At 47.7% G+C, this 16,601-nt stretch overlaps 1 pseudogene; it reads left to right on the plus strand.

The window, feature by feature from the left end:
- The first annotated feature begins 379 nt into the window (after positions 1–379).
- Positions 380–499, plus strand: LOC146046554 (5S ribosomal RNA; annotated as a pseudogene).
- Positions 500–16,601: the final 16,102 nt, after the last annotated feature.

The raw sequence follows: 16,601 nt of genomic DNA on the forward strand, positions 1-16,601 counted from the left end.
TGACCACCAGAAATAAGCAGGCAGGCTAAACCAATCACCTGGGTATTTAACCATATGTGTACCAAACATCACAGGCCTGACCATCAGCTATAATTAATTCTAATATCTATAGTGATCAGGCAACTTTGCCTCATTCATTACCAATTGCTTCCACTTAACCCTTTTCCAATCCCCCCCTTCCCATCCTTGTTCCCCCCCCCCCCTCCCTCCTTTCATGTTGCTTTCTCCCTTTGTTATGTCAGCACTGCAGCAATTTTCAAAGATAGATATTTAGCTGTAAGTCCGTTGGTGGCCACACAACCTGGGTATCCAGTCAGCTATCAATGCTCTAAACCGCAGTTAACCAGGCAATTCTAATTTTGGGAAGTAAAACCTCAAAAAATACCACCATACCTCACTGGAACTGCCCAAACACTTCCCGAACTTGGAAGCTAAGCAGTGACGGGCCAGAATAGTATTCTTGTGGGGGACCCCTGAAGAACATCTGGTGTGGTATTAATATAGAGGTATCCCTAAGATAATTGCACTGGACACGCCTACTGCATGAGCAATATAAGCTGTGAAAATACCAAAAATTACCGTTGCTGGGGTAATCTATATCCCTACGGGTGATTCGAACCTGTAGGTGATTTAAACCATTCATTTTCGCCCATAATCACATTGTCCACATGTCAATGATGATAAGGACGTAGTGCGCAGAATGGAGAGTAAGGTGTGAGAAGTGAAAAGTGCCATCACACTACATTTTATGTACTAGATGTTTCATAACATTGGTACCCTTTTCTGAATCTCTCCTCCTATTCTTTGGTGACTCCATATTAAAAGATCGAAATAAATGTTAAGTTTTAAATCAATTTCACATTTACAAATACAAGAGTGCGCCCACAAAGCTCTTTTTCTGTCTCACGTTTGCCCCCTCTTGAGCAAACGAAAACCCACCCTCAGCTTTAGGCATTTGCCTAGGTCGCCGGCCACTGGAGGGCAGTACTGAGCTGCCTGCAGGCACCCATCACGCCAGCAGCAGCGCCGCTCCCAGAAGGAAATGACCAGGCCAGCAGGGAGCAGGTGAGCCCTCCCCCGCCGTCAGTGGCAGCTCCTGTTCGCCCACATAACAATTGCATTGCCCAGTCTGCTGAAGTCCTAAGGGCCTGATTCAGGTTTTATCGGTCTCCTGCGATTCGGGTTCTGCACATGCGTATCGGCTAATATACATATGCGCAGATCCAATGTGCGAATGTCTCCGGCGACTATAACAGTCACAGAAGCATTCACACACAGCGGGCAGGGGGCGCTATCGCATGGGGGCACCCAGCCTTTCCTGGGTGTGACCACAAAAACGGCGGTGTGCGCCCACAAAAAACGGGCTTCCCCATGCGAACACAAGCGTGGCGAAGTTTGCACGGAACGGGCATCTGACGCCATGCGATGTCAGCACCCGTCCTGTTCCCGGCCATCTCCGGCCCAGATAAAAGTCAGGTCATTCAATGGTCGGCGCCCATTGAGTGATTTTTCGCCCGCATTCGAATGGATGTGTCAGCGTACACCAGTTACTGGCTGCGGGCCGCGTTGCATTAATGTCCACCTCCTCCAGCGCTGGCCGTGGCTTCCACAACACGGCCGTGGCTACAGGAAGATGGCCACCGGCTCCCTGCACTGAGGACGGCCATCTTCCTGTAGCCACGTCTGTGTTCTGGAAGCCGCGGTCAGCGCAGGAGGGCTGGAGCCTGAGGATGGAAAGGATGTGTTGGGAGACTGGTTCCAGTGCAGGAGCCCTGCACTGAGGACATGACATTGTATAGGGGTGTTGAAATGCGCACTCTGTGAAGGTGACCCACTGTGAGGAGGTCCCTCCTGTCAGTACCCAAAATATGATAATGACACTTGTGTATGTGAAGCACACAAATACATTTATTGCACACAGGGATATACAATAGTGCTCAGCGAGACAGAGGTGCACTGCGGTGGGGACGGGACGCCAACCCCCCCGCACCACCCATCTGTGCCTCCTGCTACAGACCGCCCCGATCTCGACTATCAGGTACTGTTCCATTGGTACAGTCACCACGGTGACTACACCAACCCTTGTCTCCCCCTGCACCAGCCCTGCACAGACCCCCGACAGCCAGGCCGCAACACCATGACCCACAAAACACCCCCCACCACCACCATATCCCCGCCCACCCTCCAGCAATACAGGACTTTGCTGGCAAAGCACTATTGTATATCCTTGTGTGCAATAAATGTATTTGTGTGCATCACATACACAAGTGTCATTATCATATTTTGGGTACTGACAGGGTTCTGACAGGTGGGACCTCCTCACAGTGGGTCACCTTCACAGAGTGCGCATTTCACCCCCCTATACAATATCGTAACCAACCGGGTTTTGGACAAAACCCAGAAATTGCAGCACCACTCTTACAAATCCAGGTAGAGCGCGATACTGAAAACCAATCCCAATTTAACTGGACATGACGCCAACTCTATCCACCCCTGTCTGACGTGTGGGGATCAGTCGGGCGGGCACCATATACAGCATGTGGTGTCCTCCTGTTAATATGCAGGGGGAGCACCCTGTGGTGTCCTCCTGATGTTATGCAGGGGGAGCAGCTTGTAGTGTCCTCCTGTTATTATGCAGGGGGAGCAGCCTGTGGTGTCCTGGTATTATGCCAGGGGAGCAGCCTGTGGTGTCCTGGTATTATGCCAGGGGAGCAGCCTGTGGTGTCCTGGTATTATGCAGGAAGAGCACCCTGTGGTGTCCTGGTATTATGCCAGGGGAGCAGCCTGTGGTGTCCTGGTATTATGCAGGAGGAGCACCCTGTGGTGTCCTGGTATTATGCGAGATGAGCAGTCTGTGGTGTCCTGGTATTATGCCAGGGGAGCAGCCTGTGGTGTCCTGGTATTATGCAGGAAGAGCACCCTGTGGTGTCCTGGTATTATGCCAGGGGAGCAGCCTGTGGTGTCCTGGTATTATGCAGGAGGAGCACCCTGTGGTGTCCTGGTATTATGCCAGGGGAGCAGCCTGTGGTGTCCTGGTATTATGCAGGAGGAGCACCCTGTGGTGTCCTGGTATTATGCGAGATGAGCAGTCTGTGGTGTCCTGGTATTATGCCAGACGAGCAGTCTGTGGTGTCCTGGTATTATGCCAGATGAGCAGTCTGTGGTGTCCTGTTATTATGCAGGAGGAGCACCCTGTGGTGTCCTATTATCATTATTATTTTTATACAGAGAGAGCGGGGAGTTTTCCCAGCCCTTAGCAGCCCCCGCCCTCCCTCACCTCTGATGGAGCAAATGTTTGAATTTTATTTTTTTGTCTGATCATGCATTGCGATCGTAGCTCCGCCCTCGCCCTCTTACTGAATTATTCTCTGCCCACATGCGGCAGTATTCTAAATTTCCTTGGGGGGGGGTTATGGGCCAGTGCTTTTGCCCCTAGGCTAAAAGTTGCCAGCCAGCCCCTGGCCGTACACATCCATCCACATACAGGCAAGGGCATTCAGTCAGCAAAGGTGGGTGGGCATGTCAAAATCAGATTTACTTTGCTCAGGATGGTGTGTGAAAATTGTTCAGTGTAAACAATGTATTACTTATTACTAGAGATGAGCGGGTCCGGATCCCCGAGATCCGACAGATCCGAATATCGGGGATCCGGGCCAGATCCGAGCCGGCTCGGGTGTTCCTGCCTGAATTCCGGACCAATAACGAGGCCGAACGTCATCATCGCGCTGTCGGATTCTCGCGGGAGCGGGATCTTATAAAAGACGCACGCGCGCCCGCCATCTTCACTCCAATCTTGGAGAGGGAAGAGGGTGGTTGGGAAGCTCTGTGTGCTCCGTGCTGTGCTCTGTGCCATGTGCTCCGTGACCTGACCTGTGCCCTCACTGCCCTGTGCTGTGCTCCGTGCCATGCTCCGTGACCTGCCCTCACTGCCCTGTGGTGTGCTCCGTGCCATGTGCTCCGTGCTGTGCTGTGCCCTGTGTTGTAGACTTGTGGCCTGAGCCCTGTAGTGTGATTTAACTAACTAGGTGCTGCAGTGCTCACACGCAGGGGCTGCAGTGTCCACTGTCCAGGGGCTGTCCTGTGGCCCGTGCCCTGATGTGATTTATTTATCCCTAAGCCCTGTGTTGTGATTTATTTTATTTAGCCCTGAACCCTGTGTTTTTTTTTGTGATTTAACTAACTCAGTGCTGCAGTGCTCACACACAGGGGCTGCAGTGCTGCTGAGTAGTACACTGTGTACAGGGGCAGCATTAATACAAGGGGCTGTGTCCAGTGTGACGGCCTATATCTTATCCATTGTCCAGTGTCACAAGTCACTCACGACATATATCCTGTGTCCTGTCCTGTGTGACGACTGACGACATATCCTGTGTCCAGTGTGACGACATATATCCTGTGTCGTGCTGCAGTGCTCACACGCAGGGGCTGCAGTGCTGCTGAGTAGTACACTGTGTACAGGGGCAGCATTAATACAAGGGGCTGTGTCCAGTGTGACGGCCTATATCTTATCCAGTGTCACAAGTCACTCACGACATATATCCTGTGTCCTGTCCTGTGTGACGACTGACGACATATCCTGTGTCCAGTGTGACGACATATATCCTGTGTCCAGTGTGAAGACATATATCCTGTGTCGTGCTGCAGTGCTCACACGCAGGGGCTGCAGTGTCCACTGTCCAGGGGCTGTCCTGTGGCCCGTGCCCTGATGTGATTTATTTAGCCCTAAGCCCTGTGTTGTGATTTATTTTATTTAGCCCTGAACCCTGTGTTTTTTTTTGTGATTTAACTAACTCAGTGCTGCAGTGCTCACACACAGGGGCTGCAGTGCTGCTGAGTAGTACACTGTGTACAGGGGCAGCATTAATACAAGGGGCTGTGTCCAGTGTGACGGCCTATATCTTATCCATTGTCCAGTGTCACAAGTCACTCACGACATATATCCTGTGTCCTGTCCTGTGTGACGACTGACGACATATCCTGTGTCCAGTGTGACGACATATATCCTGTGTCGTGCTGCAGTGCTCACACGCAGGGGCTGCAGTGCTGCTGAGTAGTACACTGTGTACAGGGGCAGCATTAATACAAGGGGCTGTGTCCAGTGTGACGGCCTATATCTTATCCAGTGTCACAAGTCACTCACGACATATATCCTGTGTCCTGTCCTGTGTGACGACTGACGACATATCCTGTGTCCAGTGTGACGACATATATCCTGTGTCCAGTGTGAAGACATATATCCTGTGTCGTGCTGCAGTGCTCACACGCAGGGGCTGCAGTGTCCACTGTCCAGGGGCTGTCCTGTGGCCCGTGCCCTGATGTGATTTATTTAGCCCTAAGCCCTGTGTTTAGCCCTGAACCCTTTGTTTTTTTTGTGATTTAACTAACTAACTCAGTGCTGCAGTGCTCACACACAGGGGCTGCAGTGCTGCTGAGTAGTACACTGTGTACAGGGGCAGCATTAATACAAGGGGCTGTGTCCAGTGTGACGGCCTATATCTTATCCATTGTCCAGTGTCACAAGTCACTCACGACATATATCCTGTGTCCTGTCCTGTGTGACGACTGACGACATATCCTGTGTCCAGTGTGACGACATATATCCTGTGTCCAGTGTGAAGACATATATCCTGTGTCGTGCTGCAGTGCTCACACGCAGGGGCTGCAGTGTCCACTGTCCAGGGGCTGTCCTGTGGCCCGTGCCCTGATGTGATTTATTTAGCCCTAAGCCCTGTGTTTAGCCCTGAACCCTTTGTTTTTTTTGTGATTTAACTAACTAACTCAGTGCTGCAATGCTCACACACAGGGGCTGCAGTGCTGCTGAGTAGTACACTGTGTACAGGGGCAGCATTAATACAAGGGGCTGTGTCCAGTGTGACGGCCTATATCTTATCCATTGTCCAGTGTCACAAGTCACTCACGACATATATCCTGTGTCCTGTCCTGTGTGACGACTGACGACATATCCTGTGTCCAGTGTGACGACATATATCCTGTGTCCACTGTGACGACATATATCCATTGTCCAGTGTGACGACATATATCCTGTGTCCAGTGTGACGACATATATCCTGTGTCCAGTGTGACGACATATATCCTGTGTCCAGCGTGACATATATCCATTGTCCAGTGTGACGACATATATCCAGTGTCCAGTGTGACGACATATATCCAGTGTCCAGTGTGACGACATATATCCAGTTTTCAGTGTGACGACATATATCCTGTGTCCAGTGTGACGACATATATCCTGTGTCCAGTGTGACGACATATATCCTGTGTCCAGTGTGACGACATATATCCTGTGTCCAGCGTGACATATATCCATTGTCCAGTGTGACGACATATATCCTGTGTCCAGTGTGACGACATATATCCAGTGTCCAGTGTGACGACATATATCCAGTGTCCAGTGTGACGACATATATCCTGTGTCCAGTGTGACGACATATATCCTGTGTCCAGTGTGACGACATATATCCTGTGTCCAGTGTGACGACATATATCCTGTGTCCAGCGTGACATATATCCATTGTCCAGTGTGACGACATATATCCTGTGTCCAGTGTGACGACATATATCCTGTGTCCAGTGTGACGACATATATCCTGTGTCCAGTGTGACGACATATATCCTGTGTCCAGCGTGACATATATCCATTGTCCAGTGTGACGACATATATCCTGTATCCAGTGTGACGACATATATCCAGTGTCCAGTGTGACGACATATATCCTGTGTCCAGTGTGACGACATATATCCTGTGTCGTGCTGCAGTGCTCACACGCAGGGGCTGCAGTGCTGCTGAGTAGTACACTGTGTACAGGGGCAGCATTAATACAAGGGGCTGTGTCCAGTGTGACGGCCTATATCTTATCCAGTGTCACAAGTCACTCACGACATATATCCTGTGTCCTGTCCTGTGTGACGACTGACGACATATCCTGTGTCCAGTGTGACAACATATCCTGTGTCCAGTGTGACGACATATATCCTGTGTCCAGTGTGACGACATATATCCTGTGTCCAGTGTGACGACATATATCCTGTGTCCAGTGTGACGACATATATCCAGTGTCCAGTGTGACGACATAAATCCAGTGTCCAGTGTGACGACATATATCCTGTGTAACGGGCTGTGTCGTGCTGCAGTGTCCAGTGACCAGGGGCAGTGTCCAGTGTCACAGGCTGTGTCCAGTGTAAAAAATCAGAAAAATAAAAAAAAGTATTAAAAAATGTATCCTGTGTCCAGTGTGACGACATATATCCAGTGTCCAGTGTGACGACATATATCCAGTGTCCAGTGTGACGACATATATCCTGTGTCCAGTGTGACGACATATATCCTGTGTCCAGTGTGACGACATATATCCTGTGTCCAGCATGACATATATCCATTGTCCAGTGTGACGACATATATCCTGTGTCCAGTGTGACGACATATATCCTGTGTCCAGTGTGACGACATATATCCTGTGTCCAGTGTGACGACATATATCCTGTGTCCAGCGTGACATATATCCATTGTCCAGTGTGACGACATATATCCTGTATCCAGTGTGACGACATATATCCAGTGTCCAGTGTGACGACATATATCCTGTGTCCAGTGTGACGACATATATCCTGTGTCGTGCTGCAGTGCTCACACGCAGGGGCTGCAGTGCTGCTGAGTAGTACACTGTGTACAGGGGCAGCATTAATACAAGGGGCTGTGTCCAGTGTGACGGCCTATATCTTATCCAGTGTCACAAGTCACTCACGACATATATCCTGTGTCCTGTCCTGTGTGACGACTGACGACATATCCTGTGTCCAGTGTGACGACATATCCTGTGTCCAGTGTGACGACATATATCCTGTGTCCAGTGTGACGACATATATCCTGTGTCCAGTGTGACGACATATATCCTGTGTCCAGTGTGACGACATATATCCAGTGTCCAGTGTGACGACATAAATCCAGTGTCCAGTGTGACGACATATATCCTGTGTAACGGGCTGTGTCGTGCTGCAGTGTCCAGTGACCAGGGGCAGTGTCCAGTGTCACAGGCTGTGTCCAGTGTAAAAAATCAGAAAAATAAAAAAAAGTATTAAAAAATTTTTTTGGGGGGAGGATGATGGAGGAGGAAATAGTGGGAGATCAGCAACCTGATAGAACTTCTGAAGCTGCTACCACCAGTCAGATTCATGATGGCAAGGCCGATGGTCAAAGGCCTAGAGGCCATGTAAAAGCAAAGCAGAAATCAAATTTTACAATGGTCCATAAAAAAAAAATTAAGTCACGTGCGGAGAAAAATAAAATTGGCAATATGCCGTTCACCACACGCAGTGGGAAGGAAAGGCTACGGCCTTGGCCTTTGTTTCTGACTGATGGTACAGCGTCTCAGAAGAATGATGGTAGCCCTTCTGCTACTACAAAAAAAGAATGAAAGTTTTTAAGACAAAGGCGAGTTCACAAATGTCACAAATCCCAGAGGAGAGTCTAAGTGTGTCCGTGGATGCCATATGTGAGCCGGACCTTTCAAATACTGTTTGTGAAGAGGAGGTTCATTCCACCATTTGCATGCCCTCTGCAAGTGTGTGCAAGAGCATCCCCAGTCAAGATTTTGACCTGGTTATTGAGGATGCTTCTGAGGAATTGGATGTGGATTCTGTTGGTGAAGCTGGCACACAGAGGGATGCGGATGATGACGATGTTGGGGATGATGTTGTTTGTTTTAAGGCACCGACGGAGACAGTTGTTGTCCGGGGTGTGGAAAAGCCCATTGTCATGCCAGGGCAAAAGACCAAAAAATCCACCTCGTATGTATGGAATTATTTCTACCCAAATCCGGACAACAACTGTCAAGCCGTGTGTAGCGTTTGCAAAGCTATTGTAAGTAGAGGTAAGGACGTGCAGCACCTTGGGACCTCCTCACTGTTACGGCATTTGCAGCGCATCCATCAGAAGTTTTTGTCAAAAGAAACTGTGAACAAACATGTAGCAGCCCGCCCAGCGTCACCGTCCTGCTCCCCTTTCTCTGTTAAATCCAAGGTCCTGCAATCTCCTCAAACAACTGCATCATCCCCATCCTCAGAGATTATGGGATTGGGAAGTAGTCCTGCACCCAATGTCATGATCCTGACTGAATCCTCTCCTATCCTGGATTCCTCAGAAGCATCCTTATCAGGTACACCTGTTGCTTCTGCTGCTGCTGCTGCTGGTGCTGCTGCTGCTGCTTCAAGGAAAGGGACCAGGAATGCTAGTCCTGATCACTTAGCCAAGCAACTGACTGTAAGTCAATCCTTTAAAAGGGGGATGAAGTATGCCAGCAGTCACCCCGTTGCACAGCGTATTACTGACGCCATAACAACTATTGCTAGAGATCCTGTGTCCCCGTTACCAAATTCCATCTAGGTTCCACTTCTCCAGGAAGGCAATACCCAGGCTGTACACGGACATTAAAAAAAGCGTTGTTACTGTCCTTAAAAATGCCTCTGTACCCACTGTCCACTTAACCACAGATATGTGGACAAGCGGAACAGGGCAAACAAAAGACTACATGTCTGTGACTGCTCACTGGGTGGATGTATTGCCTTCAGCAGCAGCACCAACAGCAGCAGCAGCAACATCATCTCCCATTGCTATTCAGAGGCAGGCTACACTGTGTATCACCGGTTTCAGTAAAAGGCACACAGCGGAAAACCTCCTAGAAAAACTACGGGAAGTCATTGCGCAATGGCTTACCCCACTTGGACTCTCCTCGGATTTGTGGTATCCGACAATGCCACCAATATTGTGAGTGCATTACATGTGGGCGAATTCCAACATGTCCCATGTTTTGCTCACACAGTAAATTTGGTGGTGCACCATTTCTTGAAAAAGGACAGGGGTGTTCAAGAGATGTTGTCCGTTGTTCGGAAAATTTGTGGACATTTTCGCCATTCTGCAAGTGCGTGCAGGAGATTGCAAGACTTGCAAGAAAAGCTAAATTTGCCCTGCCATCATCTGAAGCAAGAGGTGGTCACGAGGTGGAATTCCACCCTCTATATGCTTCAGCGGATGGAGGAGCAGCAAAAGGCCATCCAAAGCTACACCTCGACCTATGACATAGGGAGAGGAACGGGAATGCACCTGAGCCAAGCTCAGTGGAGAATAATTTCCGTGGTGTGCAAGATCCTGCAGCCCTTTGAGGCTGCTACACGCGAAGTTAGTTCTGACACTGCCAGCTTGAGCCAGGTCATTCCCTTGATAGGTCTTTTGCAGAAGCAGTTGGAGAAATTGAAGGAGGAGTTGAAGTACACTGATTCTGCTAGATATGTTGGGCTAGTGGATCACGCCATTAGTTCCCTTTGCAACGATCCAAGGGTCGCGGATGTCTTACAATCAGATCTTTACATTTTGGGGACAATGCTGGATCCTAGGTTTAAGTCTTACATCGTGTCTTTGTTACCAATGGGAACAAATCTGCAGAGGTGCAAAGACCTCTTGGTCCAAAAATTGTCAGCTGAAGCGGAACGTGGCAGGCGCACAACTTCTCCTTCAATTTCTACCACAGGGGTTGCGAGGAAAAAGCTCAATTTTCCTAGAAGACCGACTGCTATTCAGTCCGGAAATCTATTTGACATCTGGTCCGGACTGAAGGAGCTTCCTAGCATCATGGACACGTCGACTGCCACAGACTATGATGCTATCACCATTGAAAGAATGGTGGATGACTACTTTGCTGATAGCATCAATATAGGTATGTCAGACTGTCCATTCCATTACTGGCAGGAAAAAAAGGCAATGTGGCATCCTTTGCACAAACTGGCTTTGCTTTATTTAAGTTGTCCACCCTCCAGTGTCTATTCTGAGAGAGTCTTCAGCGCAGCTGGGAACCTTGTTAGCGATCGGCGTAGGAGGTTACTTCCACAAAACGTGGAGAAGATGCTCTTCATAAAAATTTATTTCAAATTCCACGAACTGGACCTCCTTCGCCAACACTTTTGTCCTCCTACTGCACACAGTCCTCCTGTATTGGTTGATTCCAGCGACGACGAATTAATTGTGTGTCAAGAAGAGGATGAGGCTGAGGAATCTGACGCTGAGGATGACCTCTTGTAAAGCCAGTTTGTGCAATGCCCATTGCCTTTTATTTTTCGTGGGGGCCCAAACAAACCAATCATTTCAGCCACAGTTGACAGTCCCTCCCGCTGCAGTCCCTGTCGCTGAAATGATTGGTTTGTTAAACTGTGCATGTCCTGTATTCAACATAAGGGTGGGTGGGAGGGCCCAAGGACAATGTCATCTTGCACCTCTTTCTGCGTCGTTTTGTTGGCTGTTGTAGCGTCCTAATTTTTTTACCTCTTTGGTGGATGAATGTCGGAGGGGGGATATGGGTGATTTCTCTCTCCACATCATCTATTATGGATGAAAATATGTCCTCATGGACATCCATGGTCTCATCCATTCCTATCGTACTTCTTTTTTGGATGGGATGTCCCAGATGGATGGCTGGGTGGCAGGGCCCCAGCAAATCTTTTTCTTGCACCTCTTTCTGCGTCATTTGTTGGCTCTTTGTAGCGTCCTAAATTTTTAAATCTTTGATGGATGAATGGTGGGGAGATGGGTGGTGTCTTTCTCCACATCATCTATTATGGATGAAAATATGTCCTCATGGACATCCATGGTCTTATCCCTTCCTATCGTACTTCTTTTTGGATAGGATGTCCCGGATGGATGGATGGCTGGGTGGGTGGCAGGGCCCCAGCAAATCTTTTTCTTGCACCTCTTTCTGCGTCATTTGTTGGCTCTTTGTAGCGTCCTAAATTTTTAAATCTTTGATGGATGAATGGTGGGGAGATGGGTGGTGTCTTTCTCCACATCATCTATTATGGATGAAAATATGTCCTCATGGACATCCATGGTCTTATCCCTTCCTATCGTACTTTTTGGATAGGATGTCCCGGATGGATGGATTTCTGGGTGGCAGGGCCCCAGCAAATCTTTTTCTTGCACCTCTTTCTGCGTCATTTGTTGGCTCTTTGTAGCATCATAAATTTTTAAATCTTTGATGGATGAATGGTGGGGAGATGGGTGATTCGCTCTCCACCCCATCCATAATGGATGAAAACATGTCCTCAGGGACATCCATGGTCTTATTCATTCCTAGACCGAGTGCGTGGCTTCGGGAGGAACACACGTGATTTGGTAAAGTGGTGAGGGAGGTAAGGGAAAACACACCTAGCCAGCCAGCTCAAACAAATTAACCTTAGCGGTGAATTGGGTGACAGATGTAGCAGACTAATTGACCCTACTACATAGATAGCGGTCTATAAGGGTAGACCTATATAGGGATCTCCTAACCTGGGGTCCTAGAGAGGTGGAGGCCACCAATTACCCAACCCCTGCCACCAATTACCCCACCCCCCTCCACCCATTAGGTGATGGATGAGGAGGCAACTGGTAATGCTCCCAGCGTTCAGAAACCACGTGACCTCACGCCAGATAGGGGTCTTGTTAGATATTAAACTGATATAATCAGATACTACCTTGCAGACTAAATAAGTGCTGCACGAAACGCCCACTGCTCCTTGGCTGAACATGAGGAAGAGTGCTCAATCAAGCCAAACAGGGGTTTTGGTACTTGATTGGATCTTCTACCAGAGGAGCGCAGCTACTAGTATAGCTTTGAACGAAGATCGGTCCTTCTCTATTGGGGAAGAATAGATGTCATCAGTGACATCCAGAGTATATCCTCCTTTTGGGATAGTATGGATGGATTGATAAATGTTTGGGAAGAAGTAGTCCCAACAGCTGCTGATGGTCAGTGTACTAGACCAAGTGCGTGCCTTCGGGAGGAACACATGTAATGTGGTGAAGTGGTGAGGGAGGAAATGGAAAACGTACGCCTAGCCTGTCTGATCAAGTTTGATAAGGAGGTATCTTCACAAACCACGTGACCTCACGCCAGATAGGGGTCTTGTTAGATATTAAACTGATAAAATCAGATACTACCTTGCAGACTAAATAAGTGCTGCACGAAACGCCCACTGCTCCTTGGCTGAACATGAGGAAGAGTGCTCAATCAAGCCAAACAGGGGTTTTGGTACTTGATTGGATCTTCTACCAGAGGAGCGCAGCTACTAGTATAGCTTTGAACGAAGATCGGTCCTTCTCTATTGGGGAAGAATAGATGTCATCAGTGACATCCAGAGTATATCCTCCTTTTGGGATAGTATGGATGGATTGATAAATGTTTGGGAAGAAGTAGTCCCAACAGCTGCTGATGGTCAGTGTACTAGACCAAGTGCGTGCCTTCGGGAGGAACACATGTAATGTGGTGAAGTGGTGAGGGAGGAAATGGAAAACGTACGCCTAGCCTGTCTGATCAAGTTTGATAAGGAGGTATCTTCACAAACCACGTGACCTCACGCCAGATAGGGGTCTTGTTAGATATTAAACTAATCAAATGTTCTCTTCTCTTGCTAATGGTGTGGAGGTTCTAAAAGAGGAGTGCAGCTACAAGGGGGGGGGGGGTTATTAAACTGCCACAATGTCTGCCCCTGTAGTGCTGCTCTGCTTCCGACATGTGCCAGGTTGGAAGTGTAAGGTCCACATGTATGTGATGCCCACTGCTGTCGCCTAGCTTAGTCATCCAGCTACATCGGGATAACCTTATGGCCCTACTACAGTAAATGAAAACGATTTTGTGAGCTGTGAAGTGATCAAAATTGTCTAGAAATGAGTGGAAACTAATGTTATTGAGCTCAATAACACTTTAGGGGCAAAAACAGGCCTGAAAACTATTATTTTAGCAATTTTTAGCATTTTTCCAAATAAATCCAGATCCAAAACCAAAACCAAAACCCGCAAGGGTGGTTTTGCCAAAACCAATCCAGATCCAAAACACGAAGGGAGATCCAGATCCAAAACCAAAACCCGAAAAAGTGGCCGCCGCACATCTCTACTTATTACAAACCTAGGCCTCATGGAAGCCAACCAGTCCAGGTTTTAAGGATATCTATGATTAGTCACACAAGATTTAATTAGTACCTAAGTTAGTTTGATTTAAACATCTGGGTTTGAGCATGGATATCCAAAAAACCTTGGATGTTTACTTGGGTACACACCTAAAGATTTATCTCTCCAATCTATCTGGTGGGAACAAAATCCAGGAAAGATTTGGGAGCAAATGACAATCAAATGACTTTGCTTCCAAACCCTGTAAAACGGACAATGGTTGGTCAGACAGATTGGTAAAATCAATTTAACATATGTATCCAATAAATAGTTTTCGCCCATTTTCCAGCATTTGGGAGCACGTAGTTGATTGTTATATGCTCCCATACATTTCCAGGATTTTGATTGGATAGATGACTCTATAGGTGTGTACCCAGCGTAGGGTGGTTTGAGGACAGAATTAGAAAATGTTTTGTGAGTGTGACACTTATACAAAAGTTACTTAAAAGTATTGTGTACAAAAATATCAATAAATCATTGTTTCACAAACTTGGCCCTCAAATCACTTTAACAGTACAGGCTTTAAGGATATCCATGTTTGAGAAGTAAAGCAGGCAGGAGTTGCTCATTGCAACCAATGAACTAATGTCATTTTAAGATTAATGTAATGACTGCAATATGCATGGAGTGGGTTAAACATCCAAGGCTGTTGTGTGACCTAGGGAAGCATGTGACTCGGGGGTCCAATAAGGACTCAGGGAAGGGCAGTGTTAGCTGGGATATCGGTGCAGGAAAAGGAGGAGTCTTTCTCTCTTTCCTGAAAGTTTTCCCACCCTCCCTCCCTTGTGTTATTATGGTTGGGTGTGTGTTTAATTGCGTTGGCTGATAGGTGGGAAAGAACGGCAGGTTAATAGAATTAGTTCTTATTCAAATGATGATGCTACCTATATGTTTGCTTTTCGGTGCGCTCGCCTCTCATTGGCTTATGCCTTCGCTGGATCACCCGATCGGGGGCAGCGACCCCACCCAGATGGGTGGGTAGTCAATGCAGTAGGTCGAGCGGATACTGCTTGTTAGGGTTGGCTTGACTACTTATGCAGATTGTGTGGGTGGAGCTTAGTTAATTAGCCGTTCTTTCTGGCCCACCATTAATTAATTATTAATAAATTAATCTAGCTTAAAAGTGGTAAAATAAATCAGCTAACAATTTCTGCCAAATCTAAGTCTCTGAGTCTTTATTTCAGGTTTAGTTTGTAAGTTTTGAAGTGTGATATATATACATGCTAGAGGTCACACACATCAGATGCTAGGATGTTTAAGACTCTAGGCCTTATTTTGGTTCATTCTTTCTGACAAAATCCTTCTTAGATGGGCAAAACCATGTGCACTGCAGGTGGGGCAGATGTAACATGTGCAGAGAGAATTAGATTTGGGTGGGGTTTTACTTCAAAGTGAGATCTATATTGCAGTGTAAAAATAAAGCAGTCAGTATTTTCCCTGCACAGAAACAAAATTACTCACCCAAATCTAATTCTCTCTGCACATGTTACATCTGCCCCCCTGCAGTGCACATGGTTTTGTCCATCTAAGAAGGATTTTGTCAGAAAGAATGAACCAAAATAAGGCCCTCTGCTATATAAATGACAGTTATGCTGGGCATACAGTATACGTCATTGGTTACCCCCAGTGGCGTAACTATGAATTGGGCGCCCATCCGCCGTTAATGGGGGGGCACCCCCTGACGCACCCCCCGCCCGCAGCCTTACCTGTCTTGCTGTTCCCATCCCGGCTCCCTTGCTGGCTTCATTCTTCTGCTAGTGAGACAGACCAACACAAAATGTCCGCCCCCATACAGCAGACAGTTTTAGAGAACTGTCTGCTATATGGGGTGGACATTTTATTGTGGTCCGTCTCACTAGCAGAAGAATGAAGCCAGCAAGGGAGCCGGGACGGGACCAGTGAAGTCAGGTAAGGCTGCGGGCGGCGGATTGGCGGGCGGCAGATGGGCGGACGGGAGTGGGCTAACTATAACACCACAGCCCCCCGGTGCTCACACATGCACAGCCCCCCCCCCCCCCCCCCCCGCGGCCGCGGGGGCTGCGGTGCTATAGTTACGCCTCTGGTTACCCCAAAAGTGTGTTGGATAAGACAATGTGCCCTCACTATGGCATGGGTTGCCCCCAGGGTGTGCTGGACCAGAGAGTGGAATTTAACCTTTGCCAATATAAGTATACCATATATACTCGAGTATAAGCCTACTTTTTCAAAACATTTTTTATGCTGAAAAAGCCCTCCTCGGCTTATACTCGAGTGAGGGTCCCACTTGAGTCAATAGGTTTTCCCAGTTTTTTGTTGTAAAATTAGGTGCCTCGGCTTATATTCGGGTCGACTTATACTCGAGTATATACGGTATGTGTGCCTACATACTGCTGTGGGGTTGTTACATAAGATTAATGCACTCAGGAGTCTTCAAGGTTCAAGTCTTTATTAAAAATCAAATAATCATACAAAATAAAACAAGCATGTGAGCAAAACATATAATCACCGACATTTCATTAATTTATTTCAATATTTTACATTTACATGATAAAATAATACACACCGCACTTCTGCTGCACCTCCGAGGCTTCTCAGTCCTTCTTAGATAATTAACTCCATAACACATACAGAGGTAATA

This window comes from Crinia signifera, chromosome 11, assembly GCF_055691185.1.
Source record: "Crinia signifera chromosome 11, ASM5569118v1, whole genome shotgun sequence".
Lineage (NCBI taxonomy): Eukaryota > Metazoa > Chordata > Amphibia > Anura > Myobatrachidae > Crinia > Crinia signifera.